Consider the following 19,572-nt stretch of genomic DNA (forward strand, 5'->3'; position numbering starts at 1 on the left):
TAAATCAGGTGTTGCTGCAGACGCCTGTTTCCGGTGTCACCTGCGCTGCATCAGCAGCAAAGCCGCACTGTCCCCAGCGCCATTCATATGGCAAGTACATGCATGGGAGACGCGCTGAGTTAGTGAGTCCTCCGCGAAGTAGCGCGAATACATTCTTCAGACTGGTCTTCTTGTATATGTAGCATATACCTGGACACAACTACATACCGGACCCGCCGTGGTTGCTTAGTGGCTATGGTGTTGAGCTGCTAGGCACGAGGTCGCGGGATCGAATCGCGCCATTCCGCATTTCGATGGAGGCGAAATGCGAAAACACCCGTGTACTTTGATTTAGGTCCACGTGAAAGATACCCAGGTGGTGCGAATTTTTTCTACGCCGTGCCTCATAACTACATTGTTGTTCTGACACGTAAAAACCCCATAACTTCTTTAATTTACTACACACTGCAGCCTTATATGCTAAGGCGTTCGGTGTTTGGGAGGGTTCAAAAGCATATGACATCGGTCGGCACATAGCGTACTCGAACATCGTCACGAAACGGCAGAGCATATCGCCGTTGCGCCACATACAGTGATCATTTTTAGGTTCTATCGAATATTTTTTTTTAAATTGCCTGTGGCAGGTAGGATCACTCTTGTCCTTGAACTCGGTATATTCGAAGAGGTGGACATTACTAGCACGATAAATTGAAACACATATTCAACTTATTAACAAAAATTCACGAATTAACTTCCTAATTAATTACATTATGGCATGAATTGCAATTTACGAATTATAGCCGGTGAGCTTGCAAGACGCATCCACTTGAAATGAATTTGCAGGATGACACCAGTTTCGAGATATTATTTCCCAGAGTGTCGAACAAAATACATGGACGTTCCAGTTAATATTGTGCTTCAATGAATAAAACAGCGTTTTGTTAAAGAAGTAAGTGGAACAAGAGTGCATTTTTACGGCAAGTTTGAAGGCGCATATCTCCAAACTGGCGTCATTCTGGAAATTCATTTCAAGTGGATACGCCTTGCAAACTCACCGGCTACAATGCCTAAATTGTAATGATGTGCCGTAAAGTAAATAATTCAAAGAATAATTAGTGGAGTTTTGTTAATTAGTTGAATATGTGTTTCGATTTCTCGTGCAAGTGATGCACACCTCTCTGAACAATCCAGCTCAAGGACTTGAATAATGTTATCTGCAACAGGCTATTCTTAAAAACTTCACAGGGATTAAAAATTATCGCCCTGTATGTGAGCAATGCGCCGTCAAAAGCGAAGCGTCCGCCGTTTCTGGATGCACGTGAAGAGCTGCGACGTAAGGTGTTCGTGAAAGAACGCGTGGTCACGCGATCGAGGACAAACGTTCTCCGCCCTGAGTGAAGCAGCTGAGGACAGACGCGGCGGAGCATTCGTGGCTGCACGCACCATGCACAGCCGAGCTGGATCACGAGTGGCATTCCAGCGCGGCCGATGCACCGTGGCAGCAAGGCGCCTGATTATGCATAAATTAAAGGCATTCCGTACAATGCGAAGGCACCTACTTGACTTCTCAGCATGTAACGTTTTGTTAAGCATATGGTTACAGACGCCGGGCCAGCTGGGCCTCGCAGACAGTCCTGGCGTGGCGTTCGGCCAGTGATAGTCGGGTTGCTAGCAACGGTTCCGTATGTGATTATTTGACTGGGCATGACATTAGAAGCACATGTGTTGTCTACATGCATTGATGGTCCACTAAATTGTGATCCGGACTCACGACGTCATTAGTTTCGCTCATATTGAACATTTTCCGATGAGGAAAATGTTCGTTTACAATAAGTGGACGCTACGTGTCGGTTACAAAGCTTGGCTTGAAACCCTTGTAATCGCTGGCTTCAATCCAGATATACGCCTGCTGTGGTACCTATTTTACGTCGAGCCGTGCCTGAACTAAAGCGCGACTAATGCGCAAGATTTACCCATTTCCAAGTTTTTCATGCCATTTGCAGCACACCATGTTTCTCTCCCCTTCGTCCTCTCTTCGCCCCTTTGTCTCCTTTCCACAGTGCAGGGTAGCAAACAGCATGCGCGCCTGGTTAATTGCATGGCCTTTTCTCGCTTCTTTCTCTCCCTTTTACTCTCTGAGAGGCGTGGTCGCACTGCTCTCCTTATATAGTAGTATGAGCATGGCGTTCATGCTTCTGAGCGAATTCAGCAGGGGAGTATTCTCAGTTGATAACTTTCGAGTGTACTTTTTTCTCAAACGGGCCCATGTTTGCAATAATATACTAGTTTACACACTGCGTTGTAAAGTGTACTAGCATTAGCCACAATGGTTTTGTGTGAGCAGTGCGGGACGCTTGCAGAAACAAGGGGACAGGACGTAAGGGCTGTTCTCCTCTTTTGCGTGCGCATTCTTGTACATTTGTTTTTCTCAATCTATTGCGGGCAGCAAGAGGTCATAACGTACACATTTTCGGTATTCAAAAGTGCACTTTCGTGCAAAATACCCGACTGAAGAGATATATTCCGCGCAGCGTATTGTTTGCGGAGGAACAACGCCGCTGTTTGAAAAAATAATAGCGTCACTTTGCGAGAAAAATTTGTATGCTTCACCGAAACACCACTATGGGCGAGCATGAGGTTAATCCCATTCGGCAAAAGTAAAGACAAGTAGGTTATCGCAGAATAATATGTAAACATGAGAACCTGGGTGCAGAAGGGTATGGGTTGATTTCCCCAAAATGAAGCCAAGGTCCTAATCTGATGTTGCCGGCTCCCATAGACCGCCGTTTGTACAAAAGTTTTTGGCTATAGCAAAGCAACTTGAATGTCCTGCTTTGTCAATAGGAGGTGGTGCTACAAGACATGGAACAAGACGAACTACGAATTCCGTGTACCACGCTCCTGATCACGCTTCACAGCCATGATAAACGCACATAGCGCTGTTTCAGCACTGTCATCATGCTCATATCAGCAAAAGGACACTGAGAAACATATTTTATGTTGCCGTGTAATTCATCGTTGCTGGGGGGGGGGGGGGGGGGGGCATAACAAAGTTACTATCTCGTTTCGTTTCCGTGCCTGACCGGCGTGTTGCTTATCTTTATTTCACCGTATGCCGTTCGCCACGGATATACCGTGCTCGTGTCGAATGTTTGCAATTGTCCGTGTCTGTGTATAAATAATCCACCTCGGAATAGCCGCATCATTCATTCCTGCGCCGATCGTCCACAGTGGCTATTCACCAGACTGCCACATCGGTTTTAAAAAAAATTAAATTGTGTGGCTTTACGTGCCAAAACCACTTTCTGATTATGAGGCACGCCGTAGTGGAGGACTTTGGAAGTTTCGACTACCTGGGGTTCTTTAACGTGCACCCAAATCTAAGTACATGGGTATTTTCGCCCTCATCGAAATGCGGCCGCCGTGGCCGGGATTCCATCCCGCGACCTCGTGCTCAGCAGCCCAACACCATAGCCACTGAGCAACTGCGGCGGGTGCCACTAATTTCCTTACTGGGCACAAATTTGCCCTAATAACGATGCTACAGAAATTCTGAGAATTGTCTACTAATGCGCAAGCATTCCTTAGCTCGGCTGCTACTTCGTTTTTGCTTACGCACCTAGCTAGCTTATGCATGTCTGCGCATCGTTACCAATCTTCTACTATTACACTATTATAACGATTACATGTGTTAACTTGACCACCTATGCATTTGTTTTGCAGATATATCATATCGACTGTGCCGAAACGCCGTTCCTTTCTTTATTTTTTGGGCGACCCCCCCCCTCCCCAAATGATCTACTATACACTATCGTCACTTCTACAAATCAGCTATTCTATGATTTTTTGTACTCCAAAATCCCAAAGCAGGCTTCTTTGCACGCAAGCGAATAATGCAAAGGGCGCTTTCAAGGGGGCATGACGAGAGCGGTTATCTTTTTTGTTTATTTTTGTTTATTTTTCTATTTCTTCCTTATCGATTCTAAAGCTACCAATCATCTACACTTACACTATCATAACGAGTCAATGTCTTAACTTCACCAATTATGGATTTACTTTGCAGGTAAAGGGTGTGACACTTTTCGCAATATGGACCAATTTTGCAGGGGTGCTCGCCAATGAATGCTTGCGCATTCAAAAGCTTGGTTTAAGGGCCCTCGACAATTGTCACCGTACAAGTAAACCGTCGCTCTACACGTGGAAATATGCGGCGTGATTAGCCTTTCCGATTTCGTGCAGGTTGTGCCTTGAAGCTCTGCCCGCGAGCTTTTTTTTTTTTTTTTTATTGAAGTGAATGTTAGGAGAGGTTGGCGCCTTTATGGTGGCCCCGGCTACTCCTTGTCACTTGGCAAACGAAACAAATTTGCGCAAAAAGAGAGAATAGCAACACAAAATATAACACTCAGTAGAACACCGGATCAATAAAAATTATACAGTCCAACAGTACATGAGTCGCAAAGTTCTGTGCATTAGTTCAGTCCACGTATGCATATATAAAGTCCGATGTTTTGAACAACCAAAATACACATGTAATACACTGCAAGAACAGGATAGAATTATAAATATTGCGTAAAAGTTGCGATCACCACATAAACCAGTTACGAACCACGAACAACGTTTATGTAACTCATTTAGCGTATTCGGATCATCCGATACTTAATATTTTCCCAAAATGTTTGTGTCCTCTAAAAACTTTTTCAGAGCAAGAAGTGCCCTTTTTTGAAGGCCCGCAGTTGGCCAGGGGCCAAGTATCTTTTTTAGAGGGAATGGTCTTCTGTCTAATATAAACAAATCAGCCTGCAGTACCGTTCTTTGTGTATCGTATTTCGTGCACTCGAGAAGAAGATAATACACATCTTCGTTTATGCAGTAAAAAGCTCACGGAAATGTATTGCTCGTCTTTTGCCTCAGTACATCGGAAAGTCATCGCCATGTGACGTAAATTTTCACCGTCGCCGCTGGTAGCTGAAACCCGCAAAATTAAAGCACAATGTGTCCGATGAGTATGTAGTAGTCTACAGCTCACAGGACTATTTTAAAAGTACGCAGAAATTTCGGAAACGCCTTCAAAATATCTGGTATCACCCATTCTGTCCTGCATGACATGAGTGTTACGTGATAAATTAATTTTTGGCAACCTGGCAATGCTTTCTTTACATATGCTTTATATAAATTCAAAGAGAATTTGGCACCTTTGTCGACACCAGCTACCTCTCTTCGCAAGGCTAACAAAACGAAAAACACTCAAAAACACTGAAGACAGTCAAATATCACCAGCATTTGCGAAGTCCCGCACATCAGTAAAGAAAGGCAAAGTAGAGAGTAGAAGAATGACGCTAAAAGAGACACACACACAGTTCTGTAAACAAGTGAAAGTGCACAAAAGAGTCTGAAAACACGTACGGAAGTTGACAGCTTTGCAGACAAGACGGCTGACGCATAGCTAAACAAAGCTCCATAACATAACTACATATAACAAATTTGAATGTGAGCAACACATGCGCGACCTGTGATATATAAACAGTTGTAATTGTGGGCTCAGGACTGAATATTTAGTATAAGCCTAAGATTTTTGTGGTCTCCATTGTTGGCCATTCGCCAAGTATTATTTTTTAGTTTTATTTTCAGGTGTAATGGTCGATGGTCCCAGAACGTTAATTCAGTCTTTAGCCTTCGCCTCGCTGTATCGTATCGCGGGAACTCGATAAGAATGTCTTGTACATCTTCATCAGCGTGGCCACAATGGCACTGCGGAGAGACCTATAGTAACGCGTTGAATTCTGTCGAAACAGCGAAGCGTATATTCATTGACAAGTCGTAGACGGTTCAATAGAGTCCCTTATTATCTCTTTCACAGTTATTTGGCTTCATGTAAGCGTCAGGAGGATCTCGAAATGTCCCCGCCGACTTGCCCGACAAGACGCACTAATCGTGGCCGCTCTAACATGGCGGTCCATATTCGCAAAACTTGAACGTCGGAGCATTTCTTCATCGGTCGGCGTTCGGCCGTCCGATGAACGGTGTAATAGCGAGGTGATCAATGCAGCAATTACCAGACCTTGACAGCATTTGTATACAAAGAAATCTCTGTAAATATGGGCCGTGATTTTACACACATGGATGGGAAAGGTCGTTTTCTTCGAAAATTGTCAAAATTTATTTGTCTATCCCTTCTCTAATTTACTCTGGAATTTTCTGCGTGGCTCGGAAGTCATGGACAAGTGGGAGTGCAGACCGTGTCCCCGAAAGTGGCGTTGAGGCAGAGCGAAAGCAGTGTCAGGCCACGTTGAGTCTCTCCGCGCGCAAAGGAGTCATTGCTTTCCAGGATCGATACTCTTCTCCTTCGAAGTGCTCATCGATCGCTTAGGCCTGGACATGATCTATGTATACATCTTGCTTCTCACGTCGAATAAAAAAAAAGGCTACAATCTCCATGTGGCATTTCAGCCGCATCTCAGGGGTATCTGCTCGAATGCCCGACATACGAAAGACTGCGAGTGACTCCCTGTCGTCATTCGAACCTTACAAATATACGTCCATTGTCCGTGGTTATCGGTGCATGCTCGCCGTGCGCAGTCAAATGAGAGCGCTTTATCACAGCATTGACCCACTTTCTTGTGGCCACTGGCCTGATACCGTCCTTCGGAACTGTGTTCATGCAACCTATTTTTGTTTCACTCCTTCCAAGCTCATGCTAATACTTACGCGCTACATTTTTTTTTCTGTGTTGCCTGTTGTCCATGGGTATTGACAGTGATTTTCGTCTTTTTTATTTCCCGTGAATTTATATTGGCTTTTGATCTCTTCATCATATGCGTTGTCTGCGCGATCGAACTTGTATATGACTCAAACGCTTCGAGCAAATGGGTAACGGGTGAACTGTGGTGCGTTCAGTGTGTTGTATACAGCCTACGTAATGGTACTCATCCTTATAGCCTGACGTGCCTTGCTGTGCTTGACTTCGCTGCAATTCTATTCTAGCCTAGAACATATTTATTGCACTAATCTCCTTTACCGATGTAATTTCATGTTTTCTCAACTATTTCATTCCATGCTTATCCCTTTTCTAAAAAAATTATGAGGTTTTACGTGCCAAAACCACTTTCTGATTATGAGGCAGGTCGTAGTGGAGGACTCGGGAAATTTAACCCACCTGGGGTTCTTTAACGTGCACCTAAATCTAAGTACACGTGTGTTTTCGCATTTCGCCCCCATCGAAATGCGGCCGCCGTGGCCGGCATTCGATCCCGCGACCTCGTGCTCAGCAGCCCAACACCATAGCCACTGAGCAACCACGGCGGGTTATCCCTTTTCTATAATTTGGCACACTGAGGAGTAATCTTTTTTATTATTATTATTAATGAGCAATTGTGTCTATCTTGGTATCTTAAGTTACATTCTTCTCGCGGTTTCCTTTTTTCTTTTCTCTTTTCTCTTCTCTCACCGCATAAGTTTTTTTTTAATGATGGTGATGGAATGATTCATCGTTTAACAAAAAACAACAATGATGCTAGCAGCCTACATACATACTGAAAGTTTCCTTGCGTGTTCAGCACGCTATGTGACTTCCTCAATAAAAACTTGGGGATACAACAGACTCGTCCTCTTCTTGATTATACTTTCTTTTCATAAACGCGACATTTCCGTTTCTTTATGTCATTTGCCATAAGCTTAGAAAACATACAGTGCTGTCGCATTGTAACGGGACGGGAACACCGATCCTGACCGGCGCCTTGTTATCTCCCCTGTGTTGCCGGAGGTGATCGTCGCAATGTTATTGCATCTTGTTTCCCGTCGATGTTTATGGCTGCACTATCGGGTTAACCGCTCGTCGAGGCGCTCGTAAAAAAGTGCAGTGGCGTACGCGTTTCTACAGAGGGCGCGACGACTGCCAGGCATACGGTCGCGCTATAGATTCCGTTCGATTCGTCCTAGTCGCCAGCAGCCGCCCGCAGACGCACGCCTGCTTTAGGCACGTTAGTTGCGCATCTTGCGTGCATACGTTCAATCCCTGCAATTTTTATTGCGATATCAATTATATGGACACTTCAGGCGCATTTCTGCCGTCGGCGTCACCGTCGCCATGAAGTTCCGTATTCAGCCTAAGGGCGATAAGGTCTTTGCCGCGCGCCGTATGCTGTATGTGCCACCGTTTATAAAGCTCTTTTATAAAATTTTTTTTAAACGGATCTATAAACGGTGGTATGCGCGAGTGAAAGCGTGCCAGGGTGAGCCGGCGATCGTGGTTCAATCTCGCGTACGCAATGGAGGAAAGTGGGGAGGAAGCGAGCCATGTCCTGTCGCGCGCAAGGCTCACGGGGGAGGGTGGCGCGTTCTATACATATATACTCTCGGCTTCTGTACCTTGAAAGCCATCTGCGCCGGGGACAAAGTTCGCCGCGCGCTGTGTTTTCGCGGCTGAGTTCGCGTTCATGCGAGACGCAGAACGAAGGTCAATTCACTCGCCGCTGCTGCTGCACTTCCTCACTCCAGGGTTTTGACAGCGTGTTTCCGCGGAAATCGAGTGAGATGTGTTCATGTTTGCTTGTGCGCGCGTGACACCGTGCTTGTTACATTAGTTAGCATGCCCACGTTTACAAGTTTATACGGCCGATAAAACTACTGCGCTTTCTTCTTATATCTGTCTACTAATTTGTCATCGCAATCAATGCTTCGCCTTTCGGGCGAAAGTGCGATTTCTTTTTTTTTTTCTGATAACAGTCTTGACCCCGTGTTCTAGAACGTCCTTCCACTCAGCAACACTCCTCCTCGACTCAAAAAAGTTAATGCCACCGCCGCCCCTCGACAGAGGTTGTCAAATGCCCTTCACTGACACACCGCGTCAATTCTTGAGAAGTATAGTGTCTTCTTCAGTCGAAGGGAAGCGCTGTGCTCAACTCGGTCGAGTGAAGGAAAAATTTCCAAGTACAGAATAGCTTGAGAATACGGACCGTGGTCTCGACTTTCTTGATTTGGCATTGAGAAACATCAAATACCCAGTGAATTACTGAAACACGACAGTTCTTTTTTTCCCAAACTTTTGCGTGAGGGGAAGATTGGAAGACAGAGAGTGAGGAGCGGGGAGGGGGGGGGGGGTGTAATGCACTCTTTATTTGAGTGTATCCTACCTCGGCTTTATTCTGCAAATAATTGTCATGGAAGTCGTTATAAATAAATTTAAGGAGTAGCGTGAAATGAGAATATCATATTAAATAAACGCTTATATAGACTTTTCAGTAGTCTACTACTTAGTATCTGGTTGACTGGTGCTTTCCAGTCTCCTGCTGATTTTCGGTTTTTCCGGCGTTTATCTGCGGGACATCGGTCCCCCGCCGGCAGTGGTGGAAGTGGACACTGCCCAGATTGTTCTAGACCTGGCCTCGCGTTCCGCAGTGCCATCGTGGAAGCGTAACAGCGAACTGAACAATAGCGCTAGTGAAAGCACGGAACTCTACTCAGCCAGCGGGGAAAACTACGAAGACGGCTTAGAATCCCTGCCAAACCGCAAGGCGAAGCGAAGGAGCCTCCGGACACCTTCGCCTTCAAGTACGTCCACAGTACAGAATACGAGCCGTCCTCGAGCCCCGTCATACTCTTCATACCGGTGGTTCCTTCGGACAATCTGCGCCACCTGAATAGGCAAGCTGTCTCGACTTTCCTTGAGTGATTAATACCAAATGAGATAACTGATATTGGGGCTGAGCTCCACCCCTGGAAAAGCTGGCGCTACCGTCGGCGTGACGTGCATGAGGGATCCCGTGGACACAGCGGCTGCGTCGGCTGCGTCGGCTGCTTCGGAAGCGCCGAAGCGAGCTGAAAACGAAAGTTTAAAGTCCCACCTGCGCTGCGGTTCTGATTAAGTGGTGAGGCTTTACCGCCTTGGGTGTCTGCTTGACAACATCTGAAAGTACTGCAATAGGTAGTGGCTGCCTTTGGAGGCCTGCAGCATGGTAGGCTACTGCTTGGTGCCGCAGTGCCGGACGTACGCAACGGAGCCCGGTGTCAGCCTTATTCACACGTAGCTGCAGGGCAAAGAGCTGTGACAAGCTTGGCTGGCGAAACTTAGAACTGGCAGACAGCCATCGGCTACAAATCGGGTATGCAGCAAGCACAGACGCGAGGGAGATATCTGCTACGGCGCCGGGAGTGCGCGACGTTCGGTGAGTAGCAGAAAACGTGCACTGAGACGCTCGCCCGCGCCCGCTACCAGGCTAATGTCATGACTGTTTGGTCTATGAACTTGTTGATGCTAGATAATGGCAAGTTCACTGAAAAGGAAAGGTAGTGGTAAGATGCACATTAAAAAAGGCATGGCATATGGTCATGTTTGTGTTATCAATTAATGCACTGGATTACGAAAAAAAAAGCATAAGGAAATCGCACGCTGAGAAGAACGAGTAGGCGTCGAAGTCTCTATAACGAAATTATTTTTTTTTTAAGTTCTAATAGCGTCCACGCAATAATGGTTGCTAGTGTGCTGTCAAATGCTCATATGCTGTGGCCTAAAAGCTCACGGCACGGTGCAAAAACGCGCTTACAGCTAAAGCCAAACATTGTGCGCGGACATGCATGCAGACGCGCAGTCAGTCGCTACGAACCCGTGCGATCGCTGCATTGAGGCTTCATTCTGTTATGCCCCATTTGGTTATACAGAGAGCCCACTATAAGAACATATTTCACATAATTTACTCTCAGCGTTTGCCTACCTTTCACGCAAGAAGCCGGTTCGGGAGACTCCATCGCGGCGACCGCGCGCAGTGGCGTTCACTGTACGTATTCGGCAAAGAGACAGCGTCACTAAACGATTCTGTGCTTTCAGTTTGCCCAAGATTATTATATCGGCAGTCAAAAACTTCCCTCGTTTTGAGAGTACCTACATAAATGTCCAGGAGGGCGACCGCGTGGTGTTTTTATTGAGCGCCGTAAGCAAAGCCTATGTGGAGCGCGCCGCGTGATCCTTCATATACTACGCAGCGGAGGCGCTTCCGGCAGATGGCGACTCCGTAAGTCCTTGCCCCCAATAGAATTAACACTCGTAAGAACATATTCGCCGTGGATGTCGTGCGTGCAACCGTTTTTGACATTTTGCGTACAGTAGCCGATCTGAACGGGATGAGAGTGCGCTCCCACATTCCTGTCGACAAGGATATAGCAACAGGCGTCATTTACGACGTAGACGTTGCAATACCAAACGAAGACTTGCCTATCCTAGTCAAGGCAGCCACTCCTGATGCTAGCATCATGCATGTATCTCGGATTGGCAATTCACGGTCTGTGAGGATAGCCTTCAAGGGCAACACCACACCATCTAATGTCAAGGTGCGCCATTTTCGCCACCCTGTAAAACCGTTCATTCTGAAACCTCTCCAATGCCACAAGTGCCTTCGGTTTGGTCAGGTCAGAGGCGTTTGTAATAACACAGCAGTATGTGCGCGCTGCGCTAAGCCCTGCACCACGGAATCCTGCCAAGTAACTCTATTTAAGTGCCGAGACTGCAAAGGATAGCATGAAGCCAAGTCGAGAAATTCCCCCGAATCAAGAAAGAGCGGTGTATAGTTAAGGAGATGGTAAATTTTGATAAAGCGGGTAAGTTTGGCTGACCAATTTATGAGGCTTCGCGTTAAAAATTTTGCACCCTGGCTGACAGAAGTGCCGTAGCGCATGGCTTCAACTTTATTTCAACCACTTAGGATTCTTCACTGCGCACCGAAACATCAGTGCACCTGCGTTTTCTGCCTTCAACCGCCATTGTAACGGGTCTGCAGCAGCTGGGAATCGTATGCCTGAAATTCCCAGCTGCTGAGTGGCTTAATGTCGTAACCCCTGGCTTTCGCTTGACAAGCTGTGCCAACGCGGTTGTTGCAGCTACGGCCTGCATAGGACTCACCGGTGTACGATCCGACGTGCTTGCAATGACAAAGGGACAGGAAGGGCCGCAAATACTATGATACAGCTGCTGTGATATAAGGTACTGGTACATGGTCTCCAATGCTACCATTAGCTGTTACGCGTTCGTTCGAGGTACTCACGGTACTGAACAGGGGAGGCGAGTGACCCACTAGGTGTTTCTTTTGCGGTTTCGACTAGGGTTACCATATGCGTTATACAGTAACTCTAGTTTCGACCATGCAATATGTGCAATGTAGCTTAATACCGAGGAAAGAATTATCAATTAATGAAAGTAAAATACCTAGTGGTTGCTACGTGAGTGTGCGGGCAGAACATACCTTGCCTATGGTCACCGCAGATGTCTCGCTAAATACAAGCGCCGGCCAAACTATCACGAAGCACAAGGGCAGCCGTCAGCACTCGGCATTCCAACGTGGTCTCCCTCCTAACTACAAAACAAACCCAACGCTGCTTTAGCTTCGATGACCCGATGAGAACCAGCACATTCGGCGCGCATGACATGGATCTAAGGCTAGTAACAAAGCGCCAGCTAATAAAAAAAAAGAACTAACAAAATAAACGAGGGGCACTAACACCTACTTCTCCTTGCTTCTTTATTTCGGCTTTAGTTATCACTTGGCACGTGTTCCTGAGAAGAACAACAACAACAAAACTTTATTTGCAGAAACGACGTTGTTGCCCCTAATACAGGTAACGCCATGTGGTCGGGCCCCTATTCCAAGGCACCACTGGCCCTCGCCATCCTTTCTGCCCTCCGGACTAGCCTGAGCTGATCCCCGAGGGCGGAGCTGGATAGCATTGCCTCCCACCTCACTCTCGTGTTATTCTCTTCTTGCTCTTCCGCACGAGCCGTGCATTCCCATGTGATGTGGTAGAGTGTCGGTGTGCTCCTACAGTACGGGCACATGTCCTTGTATGCTGTTGGGTAGTATATGTGCAATTTATGGAGGTTTGTATATGTGTGCGTTTGGAGCCTGCGTAACGTCGCTGAGTCCACGGCTGAAAGGTTCCTATGCGGTGCTCGGTAGAGCCTTCTCAATTCCCTGTAGTATTGCAAGACTGCTTTATAACTTGGATCGATGGCTGTCGGGTCCTCCACGATGTTGCCATGGGCAACTCGGCAATTAGTGAAACCTGGAGCCGCCTCTTCTGCATGGAGGTTCCCAGTAATACCCTGGTGTCCCGGGGCCCCTTTTATTGTTTGGGTATGCCTGACGTTGAGTTCTCTGCTGATTTCAGTAAGTATCCGGTGTGCCCTCGCGCCGATTTGTTCCCTCTGATAGTTCCTACATGCGGCCTGAGAATCTGTGATTATTGTCAGTGGAGCATTGCGCTCTATGCCTTCTCTTATTGCTAAGGCGATGGCTACCACTTCGGTTTCTGTAATGGTTGCTCGGGAACCCGAAGCACAGGCCGTTATTTTACCTTCAAGGTTTACGACAACTGCCACCATATTTTTTTACGTTGGCCCGATATGGTGAAGCATCCATGAATCTTGCAGTGTCCAAGTACTTTGTTGTTTTGTCTATGTATTCTGCTCTCGCTTTTCTCCTTTCTGAGTGTAGTGTCGAATCCATATTTTGTGGTATTGGTGATACCCTATACAAATCTCTACTCTGGCAGGGTAGACCCTTGGCGTTTTGGTATATTTGTATGCATTCTCCAATCCCGACTCTTTGTTTCTCTTGGAAAGAAGCGGGCGGCACCAAGAACTTGCCTAGTGGATTTCAGTACTGGAGAGTTTACTGCCAATCTTACAGCGCGGCTACAGAGTCCATACGCCACCTGACATGAGAAAGGCCACGAAATCATTTTTCACTGGCCACCAAGTCAGTGTGGTATTATCTGCAAAGAAGGTGGCGACCAAATTGCTCGTTTAGCCCACTTAGAGGACCACCGCCTATCAATGCCACTGTCTAGGACAGGTGCTTCAAGAATGCCGCACACAGTCGCACGCCAATGCACCACACTGGAGTGGAATGAATCACATTCATTGCATGCATTACCGATTACACCCACTGGATCCAACCTTAAGCTTTCGCCTTCCGCCAAGACTTCCCCCGAAGAGAAGCGACCCTTTTGCGTAGGCTATGGTTGCACTGTTAAAATGTTTTTGTGAAAGAAACGGAAAAAGTATGGCAGCCGTATTTTTCGGTGATTTCGCCAGACTATTCCCTTTATTGGCTTTGGATAATTTTATAGATAAGTGTTGTTAGATCATATGTTACATTAACGGAGTAACTTTTACTTCCCTCATTACAGCAGCGTTCATGTAGTTCGAAAGAGTCAAATACTGGGATCTGGTTGTAACAGATCATAAATTCACGGATAATCACGCTACAACAAATGAGGTGCGGCCACTGACGAGACACCCGGCTCCAAAACACACGGCACTTCACGACACATGCAAGTATCAACTCTACGAGATTATACAGTCATGATCTGAGCAGCATGGCTCGTCCTCAATGCAGCTGTATTTTATTCAGAAACTAAGACCAATTGGCTCGCGCACACGACATCTGCCAATTCTTGTGTGGCTAATGTAGCTACACACAAATGTTATTGTTGAGAATAGTTAAGAGACGAACAAATCTCACTTCGCTCGCAGTGTTTATGATATCTTTTCACTTTACCGTATTAGGGCTAATTCAACGAAAAATTCTGTCTTTGACCATAAACAGACAAAACGCCTTTTTTAAATAAAATAATACGTTTCTTCCACTGAAAGAAATTTTCTGTAGTAAAACTATAAATTTCCCTTTGTTTCTATGTTTTCTTCTCATTTATTTTTTACAGTATGGGTGTCGCGTTTATGAATGTCCACGTGTTCCGCTTAGAGATGGCCGACACCGCAGCCTGTGGCCATTACGGCGGCGAGGAAACAATCAGTCAGGTTCTGTGCCAGCGCCCGCAGCACAACGGGCAGAGACAATCGCTTTCCGTCGTGCTCAACCAGTTGGACGAATGGCCTCTGTCGGAAGAAAGAATTCTAGAACATTGGCGGGACTTAACATCGCATTAGAAGGCCGTGCAAGCTCTACTGCGCTTCTTGAGATTCACCAGTCTTTTTGAACGCATCTATGATTGGAACGTCCTCCCTATTAACCCCGTCGTCGTCGTCGTCGTCGTTGTTGTTGTTTATCTCTCTCTGTCCTCTGTCCAACTGCTATTACACCCCCCCCCCCCCGACCAGAGGCAGGTGCGGAGTAGCAAACCGGAAACTCGCATCTGGTTAACCTCACTGGGTCTCTTTCTCTCTCTCTCTCTCTCTCTCTCTCTCTCTCTCTTGTTTGCTAGAGCCCAAGATTCCGCTGCAGCTGCTTCTCGATGTTTCACTTGCGGCACATTCTGTTACCTCCCTTAGATGCATGTCATGCGAACAATAATAACGCATCTCCATAAACTCCAGCCCGTCTTGTCTAATCTAATTATAGACTCCTCCACGCACAGGGTGCTCGTTTGTCTCCAGTAAAGCACTGGCTTGCACAGTGTGTCTGCAATTCCAACGACAGGAGGGCGAGCCGCGTTGCGCAGTATATGTGCATGGTGTGGGGAGTTCGGTGGAAACTGTTAAAGTAACGTTTGCATACGTACCAACTTAAAGAAAAGAAACAGCATTCTTATAAACTACAAGAAAGAGAAGCAGACCGTATACTGTAGGAGTTTCACGTGACGGACATGTAGCCAAACTAGGTGACCAGTTCGCGGAAATATATTTCGATGAAACACATATACATATCGCCTACTGAAACGTTCTGTCGGTAGCGCTTGCCGCATTTTTACATTTGTTAACTTTTTTTAATATTGCGAACACACCGTACACACGATTTTAAAGCAGTAAAAAGGTAGCAGCTGCCATGGCTACTACTTTTTTACTGGGTTGCGGTTTTTGTTTTCTTTTTTTACACCTTGCCACTACGAAAGCACACCTGCCACATGTGTGCAGACAGCCGTCAAGCGATGTTGATTCGCTGCTTTCATATTTTATTTAACGTTTAGTTTCAGGCTATTCCTGCGTAGATCTGAAAATAGGGCGTCTTCAGAGATCCCACTACGGCTGGCTCCACGTGGATTTATCATCACACCCCCCCCCCCTCCCCTTCCCTTGCCCACACACCCCCCTCGTCTGGATTCGAGCGGTACTTAGACGCTCCTACAGTTTGGGCACATTTCCAGAGGAACGTGGACCGTAACTCGCTTCTTTAGCTGTCCGGCTAGATCCGCGTAAATTAGTGCTTCTTACGTTTTTCTTTAATTGCTGCAGTTCCTGCGCATATTCGCCACACATCCTGGTTGCTGCAGGCATACACTATTACGCATGCAAGGGTCTCCCGCACAGTAAAACCAAGCCACAAACTTTAAACGATGCATCTGCTGCGGCTGAAAGCTTTCGCAGCCTTATATTGTTTTAACTTCCTTGATTAATTTTACCGGCATATTCTTTTCTTTGTCGTCGTCGTCGTCGTTGTTGTTGTTGTTCGACCAAGAAAACGGCCGAAAGCGCCATTTCGAAGCTCTCGCGTTCACCGCCAGTGCATACACCGCCGACGCAAAGGACGCGCGCTCGCGCAACGCATTTGCGGCGCACAGAGCTCTTTAAGACGCAGCTGCCATCCACCTATGCTAGGTCTACAGATGCGCCGGCTAACTGCTCCGTTCTCTGCGGAATTACGCCATGAAACAATAAACGCTACCTAAATATCCTCACTGCAACATGTATCCGACGTCTATTAAGCGAAAAGCATTCATGTAGCTTTCAACTATTTGCTCACATTGACGATCATCGCCGATGGTTCCTGCTACAATTTGCTTTCCAAACCGTATGCCGTTATGATACTCTAGAAAAATAAGTACCCGTATTGAATAACTAAATACTAAGATATTACCTGTCACAAAAAAAATAACACTATATTCTTAGCAAACTAAGACAGTAAAGCACTAGAAAGTAATATTCACTACCTACTGAAGCTAATGAATGGCACTAACTAAAAGGCTCACACTTCTTAGAAAAAGAAGTCGCAAGTATTAACAACCTGTTACCGTGGTAAAAAGGTTAGAAACACGATAAGGTGCATCAGAAAGGCTGGCCCACGTTTCAGTAGGTGGGCCTATCTTCGTCAGATGGGCCTATGTTCCCCTTTGACGAAGAAAGACCCGCCTATCTAAACGGAGGCCAGCCTTTCTGAGGCACGTTATCCCCGTTTGTAACCATTTGTAACCGACAGATGAAGTAGCACTAGAGTGTGCTACTTAATCTGTCGGCCCCCTTCCTAATTTTGGACAACTGTATGTTAGTAACCGTTTTCCCGATATTCATTACCTTGGTAGTAAACTCAGTAACGCTATCGTTAATAACCATGTTTAAATTTTACAATTACAGTGTGTCCCCCAATGCTCTTCAATATCTCAATAGAAAAAAAAAGTTAGTTCCCTACTCAACCAATCAGTGATTATCTGATATATCTTGATTCCCGTTACTATGTATAATTTCTTTGCTCAAGTACCACCTTTTTATCTCTATTGTGTTGAATTTAGCAATCATGAACAGCCATTCCTGAAGAATCTGCAGTATACCAAGTGTTTTTCAGGCGTTGATAATAAACCAAAGCTATAATTAAGCTTCGGTGCGAAACTGTTGCTTTGACTATGCAACGTGATGTCGGTAATAAGAAATGCTATAAATCTGGTAGAGGCGTAATGTGTTCAGAAACATGAAAATGCAAGAGGAATACTCATTTTGAGAGATCGAAACGTTGAAGACTTGAGGGGCACGTATGAAGTCACGCCTCTCATTCGGCAAGAATGTCAGAAATGCATAAAATCTTCCCAACGATCTTGCGTCAACTAACTTTCCCTTCACGCCCTGGTTAGGTGAATTATGATATACCGAAGAGCAACCTCTCACATAAGGTCGCTTATTAGTTACCTAGTGAATACCACTAAGGAAAACTTTCTAGTTAGTAACGGCAGCACTTACTAGCTTCAGAATCTCCTGGCTAGTACAGAGCTAGTAAGAAGGTAGTAAAGTACACGTGAAATTAGTAAACGGATGCATTTATAGTTATTTACTAACTTTGCTTTTAATAGTTTAGGTCCCTTCGAATTTCGCTGAACATTTCTGAACCAGCCCTCGACAGGGCCATGTGCGGCACCGCACAAGTTCCCATTGTGGGAGGGCAGCGCGGCAACTACGCACGGAGCATTCATTGTAAACAAGAATAAGAGTGCAGCGATTGACATGTTTTGTCGTCTGCTGAGGGCAGCGAAGCCTTTTCGACGAATGCGCACGCACGCACAAATGACAACTGTGTTTTCCTTTCAGCATATCGGGCATCTCTGTTGTGGTAGTTAGATTACGCTGTGGCAGCGAAGTACGGCCGCTGACGCCACTTCTTCGTCAGAAAATTCGTACCAAAAGAGAGCAGTTGGAACGAAAGGAATTTTAACACGTCGCAAACCTTTACAGACGTGTCCGGACGACTATCTAAGCATCTAACTTGTAACCCGCCTATATACACTGGCTGGGCTGGTCGTAACCAAATCGGGCGAGTCCGCATTCCACTAATCGAACAGCGTGGTGCCATGCTGTTTACTAACAAGAACTTGTAAGACACCTGTACTTGCCAAACTAGAGAGTATAGAGGGGGAACATGGACTCGTGCTCAACTGCTCCTGCACGAAGTCAAATCGAAGAGCGCTGCGCAGGCGGGGCGTGCTGCAGTGCTGCAGAGGGCAGCCAAATCGGAGAGACCAAATGGAACCGTAACGATTCTTATCCGTTGATTCAATTTCTTTCCGCCATCCGGTTCGTCCTGCTGATACTGTAGTATGAGCTCCGCTGAGATCAGTGACGAAGCACAAAAAAGCAGGAACAAATATAATGAAAGGATTACATTATATCGGCGATGTTTTAGGATTAGCTCATTGCGCAGCGTGCAGGCCTTCTGTCGTCCATGAGGGGTTGTGTAGTCACACGGTCACATTGCTCGAGTACTTCGAAGAGCGTGAAACCGTATTCATCTTAGAAAGCGGCGACCAATCGAAATATAATGTTTCTTGATGTTTCGTGGTTGATTTGTTGTTCGTTTTTAGTTAAAATCACTTTAAACACATAACGGAGCAAGTGTGGAACAACGGTTGGGAATTGCCACCACAAGTCAGCGTAAAAGTTTACGGAACCTGTGCGTTTACGGAACTAATTTGTATACTGAGTCCTTCCTTAATGCTCTTGGGCTGCTAAGCATGAGGTCGCGAGATCGAATCCCGGCCACGGCGGGCCCATTTCGATTACATTTGTGTATGAAACATTCGTGTACTTAGATTTAGGTGCACGTTAAAGTACCCCAGGTGGTACAAATTATTCCGGAGTCTCCCACTATGGCGTGCCTCATAATCATATCGTCGTTTTGGCACGTAACACCCCATGATATTTTCCCTTAATGTTCTTAATGATTATTTCCTTCAGCAGTATCGGTTTACAGTTCAACCACTTTTAGGTCGCTGGATAATTTATAGACGCATGAAACGCTGTCGTATCGGTTAAAGCTATTACGTTAAAGTCTTACAGTCACACACCTATCGATACGCAAACTGTGTCTTGCAAAAGACTTGGTTTTACTTAGTAGGCCACCCTGCTGCTTCTGGCGAAGCCTCAAGATCGATAATAACGAGCTCTAACACATC

At 46.1% G+C, this 19,572-nt stretch overlaps 1 protein-coding gene across 1 annotated transcript in view; it reads right to left on the reverse strand.

The window, feature by feature from the left end:
• The window catches only part of LOC142580881 (neuromedin-K receptor-like), a 223,401-nt gene that overhangs the window by 194,153 nt on the left and 9,676 nt on the right, over window positions 1–19,572 (reverse strand). The gene's annotated exons all lie outside the window — the stretch shown is intronic.

This window comes from Dermacentor variabilis, chromosome 1, assembly GCF_050947875.1.
Source record: "Dermacentor variabilis isolate Ectoservices chromosome 1, ASM5094787v1, whole genome shotgun sequence".
NCBI classification, from domain to species: Eukaryota; Metazoa; Arthropoda; class Arachnida; order Ixodida; family Ixodidae; genus Dermacentor; species Dermacentor variabilis.